Below are 15,105 nucleotides of genomic sequence, written 5' to 3' on the forward strand. Positions count from 1 at the left end.
AGGACCAGGATTCTGAGCCTACTGAAAAGGAGAAGGAAGCTGAGTACCAATCTCCCTCCCTCCCTCCCTCCATCCCTCCCTCCTTTCTCTGTCTCTGTCTCTCTCTGTGTCACTCTGTCTCTCTCTCTGTCTCTCTGTCTCAGTCTCTTCTCTCTCCCTCTCTCCCTCTCTCTCTCTCCCTTCTGACTTTACACGTAAGGTGCCCACTGCCTCAAGCTCCTGATGCCGTGACCTCCCACCATGATAAACTATACAATGAAACTACAAACCCAAATCAATTCATCCTTATTTAATTTGCCTTTTTTTTACCCAGGGATTTTGTCACAGCAACTAGAACAGTAACCAAACAACCTCTACATTTTAGGTTTTTTTTGTTGGCTAAGTATATGTCATAGGTAATGGGTGGAAATTATCAATAGAGAAGGTGATAAGGAGATATTTAGCTTGCCACCTAAATTAGTTCACCGTAAATATCAGCTACTAGAATTATTGTTCTTTTTTATTTTTCTTTTCTTTTATATATAGTTTTAATGAATTCACACATTTGTACTTATTAACAAGGTCATATAGTGTTTCGTACATGTATTTTGACATAAGACTGAGTAGATTTATTTCTTCAAATAATCACCAATGCCTTGCGGTGAAATCTTTCAGTCCTTCCTGCCAGCCTTTTGAAAGATACAGCACAAGTGTTCGGTGCAACAGCTACAGAGCTTGCTGTATCAAACTGTAGCTTGATGGGACCTCACATCCTCCCTGCACTGTTCTAAGCCTACGGCAACCTGTATTCTACTTCTGTCAGATTGACTTTTCAAAGATTCTACATCTGAGTAATGTCTAAAGAAACGTGTCTTTCTAGGCCTGGCTTGTGCAATGTTGTTATTCCTGTCTGTGTCATTACAGATGACAAGGTGCCGTTCTCTACAGTCAGATGCTACCCCATTGTGTGTGTACCACATTCATGAGTTTATGCGCACTTTCTTTGTTTCCATTTCTTAGCTCCTGTGACTGATACTGAAATAGACATGGGAAGAGTTGGGTTTTTAGATGATACAACAGCTTGGACTTATCTGGGGGACTGCCTTGCTGCTTTCCAGAATGATCCTACTAACTGATAACCATGGAGTCCCATCCTGTCTGCACCCTGCCTAGCCCTTGCTATCGTCTGCATTATCTAATTGTGATTCTGATTTGCAGTGCCCTGGGATGTTGTGCATGGTCTTCAAGTGCCTGTTGTACGTATCTTTGTCTTCTTTTAAAAGTATATCTATTGCCCCTTTTAATTGGATGATTTACTTTGATGTTATTACTGGATGCTTGGATCTATCTATCTATCTATCTATCTATCTATCTATCTATCTATCTATCTTTCTATCTATGTATTTTGAAAACAAACCAACTCCTTGACAGGTGAATATATTACAAATATCTTTCCATCCTGCAGATTATTTTTTTCTGTTGTTTTTAGTTGTGTAGTCTGTGTGTGTGTGTGTGTGTGTGTGTGTGTGTGATAGAATGTCAGTGTATAGATCAAGATGGCTTGGAATTCTCAGCCCTTATGATTTAGCCTTCCAAATATTTGAACTAAAGACAAATGCTATCATGTCCAGACCATTCGTGATGTAAAGGTCATACCTAAAAACATTTTTGTTGAGTCTGTAGTTCTGATTTATTTAGTGAATTGGTTGTTCCTGATGATGATGATGCTATGTATGCTATAAGTGTGTGCACGTGTGCCACAACATACATGTGGAAGTCAAAGGACAACCTCTGATGCCCCTTTGTTGTGCATCTTCACAAAGCCCCCCAAGTTAGTCGACCCTTAAGCTTACAGGGATTCTCTGGCCTCAGCTTCCCATGTCAGTGTGCACCATGCCTGGCTTCATATAGGGTCTTGGATTTTGAACATACATTCTCACGCTCGTGTGTAAAGTGTTTCACCTACTGAGCCATCTCCCCAGCCCTCGGTTGTTGATCTTACTAGGACTCAATCAGTGCTATGCACAAGGAGAGGAAATAGGATTTTAATATAAGAAAGCCATGAGACTCGTACATCTTTTGCAAACTAACTTTGGGTCAATAGAGCCTTGGGGAAAGGTTTGGATTTTATTAGTGTCTCTGTTGACCTTAATTATATAAAATTAACTATGTGTAATTATAGAGAAACAGTAAGGAACAGTTGGCTTATTTCCATCCGTAACTCAGCAGAGCTTGGTAGTTAAGGAGTGTGACCTTAGGTGCAAGATAGACGTGAGGCCAAGCCTGACTCTGACACATCATAGATAGAATGTTCTCTAATCTGGGGCAGTTTGCTGAGTCACTAATACTCTCCCACCTCAAGGTCCTCATCTGTAAGATGAGCCTCCCTCTCACAGGATGAGCTGGTTGCTGGAAGCAAGCCATAGTGCCTTTACCATGGCCTCCAGTGCTGCATTATCATCTATGTAGACCCGTGCCACAGACCCATGGCAGTGTCTGTGTACTTCATGCGTGTTTGGGAAAGATAGCTCTCCTGGGTTTGACATTTTTCCCATTTAAAATGGCTGCATGATAAGTCATTAAAATGTATTACTTATTGTTGAGACTGTTTATATACTACCAGAAAGAGGATCCTACCCATGTTAGAAAAGAGGGGAAGGGATTAGAAGTGTAGGAAGAGTTGATATAATGATCGTCTTGGGCTGCTTAAGCCTATGAGCTGTTCAGCATCCTTGGAAATGGGGGTGGGATATGCTACCTTGCCCTTTGTGCTGAATTTCTCTCCCTTTCTCTCACCTCCTTCCCGTCTTGCTCCTCTTCTCTTTCTTGCTTGGGCATAGGTATACTAGGTCAGGAGATGCAGATAGACACATTTCCACCTTGTAGTTGGGACATCCCTGGCAGAGGCAGGTGAAACAAACATTTCCATTTGCTTCTCCGTGCTTGTCGATTCATTTATTCTTGCAACAAAATGGCAGGGGCTGGGGTGGGGGAACGTGCTTTCAAAGGCCTCTCCGTTCAGAGGGATGAGGGCGACTGAGAAGTCTCTTCTGCTGCTCTGACACTGTAACCACTCTCTGACCTCAATTCTAGGCTATCCTCCCCCCCCCCACCCCCGCCGGCCCCCCAGGCGCCAGAATGTCACACCATCTCTCTCTTTCCAGATGTGCCCATTTCCTGGGGAGCACAGGAGACAGATCACCATGGTGTCAGAACTTAGGAGGTCATGACAGCCCACACATAGTCTGGTCTGTGTTAGTCCCAGTGAGAGGCACAGCTCTTCAGGGCTGGGGAGGACAGTGGATTTCACAGGGTCTTGTGAACCAAACATGTTAAAACTCAGCAGATCACAAGCTGAGGAGCTGTTCCCTTCTCCTGTTCCTCAAGTCCTCAAGGAGCAGGGCTGTGCAAGTGTGAGGGCATTTTAACGCCTCTCTAACACTTGCTAATGTCCTTTCATAATAAAGTGAGATGACAGGCCTAAGAGCAGGGCTCTCAGCAGGCAACAGTCCCCCCCTAGAATTTAATAAGCTCTATTTTCAGTTTCTTCTGTGGGATTTGTCCTTATTGTTAGTTCCCATTTATGGCAGGGGTCCTGCCTTTCCATTTACTGTGGTAACTCTAACTTTCCTTTCTGCTGAAAAAAAAAATGTAAGAATGAGAATCACTTAAGAGAAAAGCAGTAAGGAAACAGCAGAGGTGTGATCCAGCTGGAGCTTAAATGTAGGCAGTGGAGAAAGAAGTGTAGGGAAAGTCGCCGTGGTGCACTCACAGACATTTCTCTTTGGGGCCTCCTTCTAAAGTGTATCCACCTTCCCATGAAGACAGCTGGGCATGTTGGCTATTGAGTCTCTTGAAAATACAAAGTCCACCTCTGAAGACGGTATTGAGGAATTTTAGACTTCAGTGTCCAGTGAGAGAGGCCCACCTGTTCTTTTCTCAGGAAAAGGGCAGTGTGGTGATTTGAATAGGTATGGCCCCTATAGACTTGTGTGTCTTTGAATACTTGGCCCACAGGGAATGTGGCCTCAGTAGGAAACATGGCTCTGTTGGAGTAGAAGTGGCCTTGTGGGAGGGAGTGTGTCACTGTGTGGATGGGCTTTGAGGTCTCAAGCTACCCCCAGTATGACACATAGTCTCTCCTTTCTCCTTGCTGCCTCTGCATCACGATGTAGAACCTGTGTGCCGTGCCATGCTTCCTGTCATGATGATAATGGACTGAGCCTCTGAACTTTAAGCCAGCCCTAATTAAATATCTTCTTTTATAAGAGTTCAGTGGTTATGGTGTCTCTTCACAGCTATAAAACCCTAAGACAGGTAGACAGCAGGGAGATGGGTTTCAGAGCTTAGTCAGCCTAGGCTGGCTTGCCAACCAAGCCGAGGTTATCCTAGATTCTGAATCCATAGAATCTGGACTCAAATTGGTCAAGCAGTACATCCTTTGTGTTGTATTTTCCTATATGTAAAATGGGCTAACACCAGAATGTTAGGGCTGCTGTGAGAGTGAAGGAAATGCCTCAACATAATTCATGGTAAACACTCAATAAATACTAAGTACTATTGTAATTCTAGCATCAACATTGTCCCTGCCACCTTAGGTAACCTTTTTGGAATCTTGTTTTCCTTGCAAAATCAAGCCAGTCCTATCTGACTCTAAAGGTTTTTGGACATGATGGATGAGCCATACATTTCAGTTCCCGATGGTTCTCTGATTAGGACACCTGAGCTGCAGGTCTATGTACAGATATCTGTTCCTGCCTCTGCTCAGGCCCAGATTCACTATGGATGCTTGAGGACCACAGGCATTAGAGCAAATCTGAATGTCATTTGTTCAGAATTGCACCTCTACTTTATGATGGGGTTCTGAGTCTAGTCAAGCCCATCGAAGCAGGCCATGTAAAGGAGTTTTTTGGAATAACACATTCCATCCACAGCATGAGTAATCCCCTTCTCCATTTTAATTGACATAGGGAAGTCTTCAGCCCTTAGATCTGGCTTTAACCAATGTTCTTTGTGGATGAAGTCACCACCACTTGCTAAACTAGCGGTGTGCTATAGCTGGCCCCCTTTCCCTTCCTTGTTCATCTTCTATCGATCTAAGCTAATCACTTAATTAGCCCAGACAAGAAAACTTCTGTGCTGGTAAATAACTCTAAAACCTTACTGGAGATGCTTGAGTGGCCTGATTGGATTTAACTTGCTGTTCATTGCCTCCAGACTAAAATATGTTAAATGCAGGATCTGAATTCTGCACCGAGAAGATTCCACTTTTTTTTTTTTTTTTTGGTGAGTTGGCAATCCATTTTAATGGTGGTTTTCAAAATATGGGTTCTAACCTACCAGAACCAGCACCAAAAAGAGGCTTGGCTATCTCTGGCTTGCTATCAGGTCTTTGACAGGGTCAGTACCAGGTATCTGCTTTGTTGCTATCTGCATTTGTTTGCTTTCTGTTGCTGTGATAAAACAGTGACTAAGAGCATCTTGGGAAGGAAAGGGTTTATTTCATCTTATACCATCAGAGAGAAGTGAAGGCAGGAACTCAAGGCAGGAGCCTCAGGTAGAAAGTGATGCAGAGAAATGGAAGAATATTGCTTACTGGCTTGCTCCCAGGGTCGTATTCAGACATCTTTCTTACCCAGCACAGGATCACCTACATAGGGGTCGTACTGTCTACAGTGGGCTGAGCCCTCCTTTATCAATTCAAAAATCAAGAAAACGCCCTCACACCAATCTGACGCAGGTGAGTCTTAAATTGAGGTTTCTTCTTCCCAGCGATGTCACATTCGCAACCAAGATTAGCCATCTCAAGATCCACCTTGTTTCGTAAAACAGCGTCTTTCACTGGGACCTGGGCATGCTAATTAAGCCTAGCTTGATAGTAGGTGAGTCCCAGGGCTCTGCCTGCCTCTGTCTCCTCAGTGTAGGCATTACACGCAGGTGCTAACATGTCTGGCTTTTTTAATGTGGATTCTGGGAAATCAAGTTCTAATACATTACCAGTTGAGCCATCCCACCAAGCCCAACTTCAGTTGTGAGGAGCACCCTTGGTGATGCAGATGGAGGGAGGCAGAAGTATGAGAGCCACAGCTTAAAGCTTACACGATGCATCTCCAGGTCACAAACTTGATTTTGTGATTTAGCTTCTGCCAAAGAGAAGAAAAATGAGCAAAATGAGGGAGCAAGGAAAAAGGGAGGCTGGAATGAAAATCAAAGAGATTGAATGCTCTGAGTTTTCTGAATCCTCCCATAATGTCAGAAGGCTGGAGGGAAATGGGGGTACAGTCCAGGAAAGCCCTGATAATTCTCAGAAGATTCCCCCAAGAAAGGCGTGGTAAGGGCACTTAGTAAATGTTCATTATGCCGACAAAGACCCCTCAGTACCCCAAGCTGAATTAACTTCTGAGAATGAAGGTCCTGCTTATTGAGCCTAGTCAATGGGGGAACGTGAAGAGTTCTCTCATAGGACATATAAAGTGTCCCCTTCTCCCCCATTTTGAGAAGCAGCTTAGTTTATAGGAAAGAAGGCAGCTTGTCAAGAGGACCATGCATTGTTATCAGGCTACCGAAGCAAGTCACAAACTTTCTAAGCCAGCTTCCTTGTCTAAAAAACCAAAATAGTGGGTTCTTGCCTACCACTGTAAGCAACGCTCCTCATCTTCTGTGGGGTATATGGTAGATGCTGAATACACTCTAAAGAAGAGAGAAAGGAAGAGGATTGGTTGTCGCTTGCGATGTTTGTTTGAACTAATGTGTTGACAATTGCTAGCATAATGCCTGTCATGAGGATGTTCAGAAAGCAGTGTTATCATGTGACAAGGAGGAAGGTATAGCGTGATAGACAAGAGCAGATTCTAGTACAGCTCCCAAATGCCCAGTGCTGCAGCTACATTCTTCCTGAAGCAAGGCCCGCCTTTCGCAGTTCCATTTTCTTTGTAGTCCAAAGGAAACCACAGTCTGCTGGCACTACCTGCAGCAAAACAAAGCCAACAAGATTGCTTCTAGACACATTCCTCTCTCATAATTCTGAAGGCATGGAGTCCAAGGTCCAGGTGGTCAAAGATTGTATGTTCAGTGAAGTCCCACTTTTGGTTCATAGATGGCACCGTGTGCTCCCAGGGTGGAAAGGGGGCAGGCAGCCCTATGGGGTATTCTCTGTAAGAGGAGGGGGAATAAAAGCAAAGTTTCACAATGGTGCCAGAGTCAGGCAAAGACTGAGGTGAGGAGACTTATGGAGAAAAGCAGAAACTATGCAGAATCTTTGCAGGGCAGCACAGATGACATGAAAAACCAAACCGAGACTTGCAGTATGATTCAGCTAATTGTTCCTCTGACGAAGTGCTTATTCATGAGACTTTCAGAACCAGTGGGTATAGAACAGAGTTAACTGCGGAGGCAAGGAGCAGGCTTTCAGGGAGGCACTTGAGCTCCGCGATAGAGGAAGGGTTGCTTTTAGGGCTTTTGTTTGACTGACCAGCCAGCAAACCTACAGTGAGGGGATTTCTGGGTCTGTTCTTCATTCCGTGGCGTTCTATCTACCAAGCACATCCTGTTCAGAACACAAAGCTTCTAACTTCCAGCTCAGAGAGGAGCCACATAGTCCAGGCCTGAGGATTGAAGAGCTTCCCACTCAAGAGGTGCTGCAAGTCTCTGTCAATGACTACTTACTACTTTGGCAAAGGCTTAGACCAAGAATTTATACAAGACACGTTGAGTCATACCCCGTCTGTTATACAAGATCGGAAGCAATTCAGAGCCAATTACCCTAAGTGGTAGGTTGGATAGAGGGTCTTAAGAGATAAGTCCTTTCAAATTCCTGGAACCAGAGAATGTACCCTTATGTGGGAAATAAGCGAAGGTGCTCTTATGATGGCACTGCCATAGCCAAGTGGCTGTAAATCCAAGACAGCTGTCCTAAGCTGTGCACATGTGACCTTTGGCTCACAGGAAACATACTAGCTCCAAGAAAGCAACTCCTCAGTTATGCCTTTTGGAGGCCCCACAATATCAATTTTTAAGTCAGTCAGCAACACCAGGTAAATATTTTAGCTACTATTTTATTTTCATCCAGGCTAGGGACAGTTTGGAACAGGTCCTATTCTAAGTACATAACTGAGAGACTGTGGCAGACTGCCGATGCTACTGTGGGTGAATTTGGCCTGTCAGTCATCCTGATGAAGGTAGAATACCAGTGGCTTCCACAAGTAGAGTAAAATGCTTTGCGAAAGGCTGCAGAACCATGGGATGTAATAAAGAAAGCTCAGATGCCTTCCCAGTGCTGCAGAGTCCAGAAGACTGAGGCCCATTTCCTTATGCCTTGGGGTTTGTTTGAGTTACTTTCATGCCTGGAAATGACAGAACATAAAAACAGACATTTAGTTAGAACCGGTAGCATTTCTCTTGAGGCACAGCAATAAACAAAATGTAAGTTTGTTTACTGTTAATCTGTTAGGTTGCCATTAACATTTTATGAGAGATGATATTGATGTGTGGGCAAGCTACGTGAAAGAAGTGATTTCAGACCTTTTGCTACCTAGACTTATTCTTTGGGCCCAGGTACTTTGTCCTTTGTCCATCACTCACATCACTAAAGGTCCGCTGCAAGGACTCTTAAGATCCCACATTACAAATTCAAAGCTGATATACAAGGAAAACCAATTCAGACCTGTATGTGCTACATAAGAAGGGCACACCGAACATTACCGTTTTGTAAACTCTGCTGAGCTTAAGAACAGACTTCCAGACTCTGTCCACCATATTCTGATTCAGCAGATCTAGAGAGGCCCAGGAATCGATTTCAAAACAAGCTGCCTTGGTGACTGAAGACTTTGGCACATGGATTTGGGGAATCATTAAAACACTAGGAAGAACCACCTTCATACAATGGCCCAGGTATCCTAAGGATACGTGCCAGGCCTCAAGCATTTCTACACACACGACTAAACTTCTCCTCCCTGTCCTATTATACCTAACAAGAAAATAGGAAAATTTCTAGGTAGTGTAGTGTGGTCGTTTTGATCTAAGTTCAGGTGACCATGAAAATACATTTCACAGCTCTGTCCGTGCCTTCTGCATTGCAGCCTTCACCCTCTAAACGTCAATGATTGGCACCAGTAAAATAAGTATGGCCAGCAACTGGGATGGCTTGGTAGCTGGGAACAGAATAACTACCAGAATGAAAGCCAACTAGAAGACGAGGGAGGGGAAGACTTTCCATTGTATTTTATAAGATTTGGGGGACACTGGGAGAACAGGTCCTCAGAGAATTGGGCAGCCACCATGGATGTGATAAATAAAAAGATTTTGAGAAATACAGTCATGAATCACAGACTTCTCCAGTATTTCTTTTTTTTTTTTAATTGTTCTTATTCATGTATGTGTCTGTGTGTGCAGATGCCTGAAAAGGCTAGAAGATGGCATTGGATCCTGTGGACTTGGGTTTCAGGAAGTTAGAAGTAGCTGATGTGGGTGCTGGGAGCTGAACTCAGGTCTTCTGGAAGAGCGGCAAGTGCTCATAACTTCTGACTCATGGCTCCAAATCTCTTCCTCAGTGTTTTCAAGAGATGGTAGAAGAGAACTGAGTTGCCTTCCGTGTCTGGTTTGCTCTTTGTAGGTTTGAGGGCAGCACAGATGATGCAGACCTAGGATGCTGGGGTGTGAAGAGTTAGCTCCCTGTTTATTTCAAGGGTTCTGTTTAGGGCTGTCTTGGCTTTAGATTCATCAAACCCATCTTGGTGAGGATACAAATACTGGTATTTGGCATGTGGAGGAGAACTCTTGTGAGTCTAGAAACCCATTTCCTGCAGGTTGGTAGTGAAGTCAGAGAGCCCAGGGTGGGACAGCTGTGTAATGATATGTGATCTTTTGGGGATGATAACACAGAGTCAGAGTCATTCCTACCCTGGACCACAGTGCACTCCTCTGACCATAGGGCTGTACCATAGAGAAGATGGGGAGAGCAGAGTGTTTGAACCAGCCAACTGATCCTCCAGAGATGGGGCCTGTCTTATTCTCACATGATCCTGGGACCATTTGCTGCTGTTCCTAGTACTGTTTTCCTTGTCTGGTGATATGGGTCATCTTCCGAACATTCATCACAGACTTCGTCCTTGAACAATTATTGACTTGGAGTCAGAGGCACCTGTGCTGGCCTGAAAATGGATGTGCCCTCTCTTTTCCTCTGCCTTGCCTGTCTAGAGCAGATTTATGTCCTAGAAGCTTCTATCAGTTTTATTTGGAGCATTGTGACCCATGTTACTTCCTCCACCTGCCCTTCTCTGTCCAGCTCTGTAATCTCTGGGTTTCCTCTACCTCTCTCCACACAGGAGCCTCTGTCAGCCCACTCTCACTGCTTCTGTAACTCATAGTTCACACAGGCATATCATCCACATATCCACCTAGCTTCTCACTGCTTTGTCTATGATGGTTTCATTTCCATAGCTGATCTGGAGCCTTATGGGAAACAGTGTCTACCTTTCATCCCCCCAAACACTGGGTAGGGTTGTATGGCCTGAGGAAAGATGTGTCCGAAGTTTGGTTGTGTGCCTGTGGAGGGGAGTGAGGTGCACACACTTAATAGTGGATGCAGGCTCTACGTAAAGCACCTACCCATGTACCTAGGATATTGCAATGCTCCCTCATGGCAGGTCTGACTCTCTTGTTTGCATTATCATTATTTCTGCCATCTTCGTAGGCAGTAAAGATTCAGCGTTAAGTGTTGCTCCTCTAAAATACAGAATGCAGCTGGGGATATGCCTGTCTCCTCATGTTTTAATGGACCTAAGATAGCATGTTTATCTTCTTATCTTCTGTTCCCTTGATGTCACCTCTACCACTGAGGGTAGAGCTTTTTCTTTTATTCAGGGACGCAAGTTAAAAGGTTTATTGACACATAAACAAGGCTCCCAGGAGGGTATGAAGAAATGAATGGTTAAATCCCTGACATGCATGTAGCCCACTTGGAAAAATACTCTATACAGAGTGGGACTAGTGCATGGTTCACAAGGAGTTGGGTGAGCAGGCAAGGACACATGAGCTTCTATAATCAGGGGCTTAGTAGACATACGTGCCCCAATTTTCAAGTCTGTTTAAATTCTTAATACACTCAGTGGCAGATTAACTGTCCCTGTCCCTTAAGAAGAATATGCTTGAGAAATGACAAAGAGGCATGGCATTAACCTGCCAGGGGAGCATTCTTCAGAGTCATGAAAGGCAACAGCAGGGATTTTTCCATTGTTCTGCATGGTATGAGAGACATTTGGAGAGGGGAGCTATGAATTCAGAAGGGAAATTAAAATGTCCCATTGAAGACTGTCATCAAGGTTTTCAGGAAGGACTAAGGAAACCTTTGCCTCCATCTTTCCCTGAAACCCACAGGAAGGTCTTTGACGTCTCCCTGTGCTCTGTTGTCTGATTCAATGGGTACAGGTAACGTCATAGGTGCCATTGGGTCCTCCTGTGAGTCTGAACTGAGCCCTGCTGACTTCCTGAATGTGCGACTGTCACCATGTTGGACAGCTTTCCATCACTGTAACGGGTGTTCCTAAGATAAGAAGTGTAGGAAACAGAATGGTTGATCAGGGCTGGAAATTTTGGAGAGTTTGTCTGGGATCAGTTGGGCTTGTTGCTCTGTCCCATGGTAATGAGACCACATGGTGAAATGGAAGCAAAAGGGAGGGAAGAAGACTAGAGTTTCCCGTAAGCCCGGTGAGCCAAAGGCCGCTGAACGCGCCTTACTATCGAAGGTTCCATTGCTTCCATATAATGTCAGTTTGGGGACCAAGCCTCCAGACCCTGGGCCTTTAGCGGGGACAGCCTAGATTCTAATGGTACAGTTGTCAAGCTCCAGAAAACCTTTCTCTATATCCTCTGAGAGCATTGCAGGCAGTGCCTTTCTGCCAGGTGTATCAAAGAGGGCAGTCTCTCTTCAACAGCTCTATTCTCAGTTCAGGGAAATCTTCTACATTGAAACTCAGATGACAAACTTGCCTTGTCTCTCTCCTATAGGTGTTGTCTGTGTGGCTGCTGCCCATAGGCAGAGAGGGAGAGAGGGCGGGAGGGGCAGAGGGGGGGAGTGCCTTGCTAGTGTATCTATCACAGGAAGGCCTTTCCTATGGTTCTACGTTTGGCTGCCCATTGGACTTGCCAGGGAGGGGGAAACACTCCTCTGCTGTGCCTCTCCTGACTGATCTTGATGGTGATCAGGAGACTTGATGGAGACAAAGTCCTCACCCATCTCCTGGTGTTTTTATCCCAAAATGTGTTCCTAGTGCAGCAGGGGTCACAAAGAGTTCTTGCCTTCCTCACCCCCATGAATGGGGCCACTGCTGTCCTTGCAGGTAGTGATCCTGGCCCGCGAGGATTAATGGTATGACTTGCTTGGCTTTCTTAGCAGGGCTGAGACAAAAATGGTTTGCTATCATTTGTGTGTATGCACACATAGGTGTGCAAACATGTAAGCATGCACACAAATGTAGCGAACAGGGAAACAAACATGAAGTGTTTTCCTCAATCAATTTCTTTCCACCTTATTTTTTGAGGCATTTACACTCACTACATTTGGGTCTCTGTGGTTCCTTTAATTCTGGCTGTCCAGTGTGCCATGTGGGTGTCCCTACCCCCCATCTCTACCTCCCTGTGCTGAGATCATAAGTACATGCCACTACACCTAGATTTTTATGAGTACAGGGGATCCAAACGCAGGTCCTTATATTTGCATGGTAAGTACTGACTGAGCCCAGAATTGGTTTTAAAATTAGAGCACCACATTTCCCAATAACACAGCCAAAAAAGAGAGGCTCACAGAAAAACACTTTTTAAATAAGTCTCTTTTTATAAAAGTCTTAGCTCCCAGCAGGCTCTTGGGGCAGGCAGAGCACACACACACACACACACACACACACACACACACACACACACACACACACACACACACACACAAAAGGCATTCTGCTCATACCAAATCAAGGTGAGCAATTTCCTAAGGCCAGGGCCCCCTGACCTCTCTTCTTCAGCTTTTTCTTAATAAATGGCCTCAAAAAATTGTACCACAAAAGCCACTGATGGCGACGTGTTAAAGTAGGGAGGTAAAGTAAAAGCTGATGGAGAAATGGCAGGGATCAGAAAGCCTGTCTGATAGTATGTCTGAGACAATACAATTATACTTCCTTTGGGAGATGGGGAGGGGTTAGTCCAGGTTCACTGCCAGAAACCCAGCACCGTGAGGGTGAGATCTAGAGAGCAGGGCAGCTTCTAAGCATGCTGCCGGATGCCAGATTGCTTCTTTGCAGCGTGCTTCTCATGCTGATTAATAACACCTCTTCCTGAGATGACCAAGGGCTAATTAACTTCCTACTCAATGGGGTCCATTTCCCAATCTGCAGCATCAATAAAAACAGAATGAAATCCTGGACACAAAGGACCAAACCTCTCAGGAATTAAGGTGAAGACAGCTGTTCTCTGGCAAGGCTAAAGCTCACACACCTCTGCTTAGGCAGTGACCTCAAACTCCAAACTCCCAAGTATTGGAAACACACACAAAAAAAATGACCTAAAAGCTTAGAGCTCTGAGTTATACACTCTGGTACACCCAGGGTTGTCTTCTCTGCAAATTAAGTGGCATCTGCTTTGAGCTTGGTAGTGGATTAGAAAGCAGAATAGGCTGAGAAATTCACCTCCCAGCTTAGGCACTTCCTGTTACCAACTGTAGATCTGCACCAAGGCTCTGTTGACAGCTTGCTATATTTCTGCCCATCTCCCCATGACTGTCATGCCCAGCAGCGACTCTCCCTATAAGACCCCCTCCTTTCCTTGGGGCTTATGAAGACTAGACTTTATTTGTCTTCAAATCTTCTGCTGATATTACACCTGGAAAAATGAAAGAAGGAATACTTTCTGTTCATGTGTATCTTGCAAGAGATAAACCAATTTTGAGAAATTCCCCGACAATGTGAAACACTTTCAGACCCTGTGAATGGACAAAGTGGAAGAAGCCAAAGGCATGCATGCTTTGTCATTTGCTTTCTGTGAAAGCGTCTTCTCGTGTGGCATTTAAGGGTGACCTTCCAGCCCATTCTTTACCTCTACCTCATGCTCTTCTGTCATAATGGGGTTTCGAGCCAAGCATGGAACAGGCTACCTTTGATAATTAATGGCTCTGTGAGTTTGCTGAGCATGTCATTTAATTAATGGCACTTGTGTCTGGAGTGTGTACAAGTTTGGAGCTGAAGAGCAGGCACATTTGCTGAAGGACTGTAGGCACCCACCCAAGAATCATCACACTGTAAGGTTTCAGCATTTTCTTCTTCTTCTCCCTGTGTTTGTTTGTTTTTTTGAGACAGGGTTTTTCTGAGTAAGTATCAGCATTTTCAACTGACTAATGGGTTAAAGTGCTCTGCCCCCACTGCCCCCCACGCTTTATTCTTCACCATTTAAAAAGAACTGGTGTTGGTGAAATTATGTTCTTTTTCCTGCTGACTCTGATTTCTTTTCATTATTTATTAATTTATTTACATCCCTATTGCAGCCCCCTCCCTCCTCTCCTCCTGGTCCCACTCTCCCCCCACTTTACCCCCTCTTCTGCACTTCCCCCACTACCAACCCACCCTACCTCATCAAATCCCATCAGGACTAAGCACAACCTCTCCCACTGAGGCCAGACAATGCAGCCCAGCTAGGGGGAAGGGATCCAAAAGCGGGCAACAGAGTCCATGTCAGAGACAGGCCCGCTCCAATTGCTAGGGGGCCCACATGAAGACCAAGTTGTCCATTGGCTACATATGTGGGGGGGGGCTAGATTTTACCCCAAATAAACCTTCAGACTAATGTTTGAACACTTATTATTAGAGCAGGACATTTCAACAAACACCAAGAGATGAACTTAAGTGCTGATGTTGAGTATAGAACAGGTGGCCGGGAAGTTCTGATCTATGCCAGTCACTTACAAGCCAGCTGATCTAAGTTGTAGTTAAGTCCATCTTGGAAGCAAAAGCTGACGGGGCAAGGGACTGGAGAGATGGCTCAGTGGTTAACAGTGCTTGTCGCTCTTGCAAGCGATCTAAGTTCTGTTCCGACCATTCACGCTGGGTGGCTCACAACCACCTATAACTTCAGATCTGCCACATCCAACAA

This window comes from Acomys russatus, chromosome 3 (assembly GCF_903995435.1).
Source record: "Acomys russatus chromosome 3, mAcoRus1.1, whole genome shotgun sequence".
Lineage (NCBI taxonomy): Eukaryota > Metazoa > Chordata > Mammalia > Rodentia > Muridae > Acomys > Acomys russatus.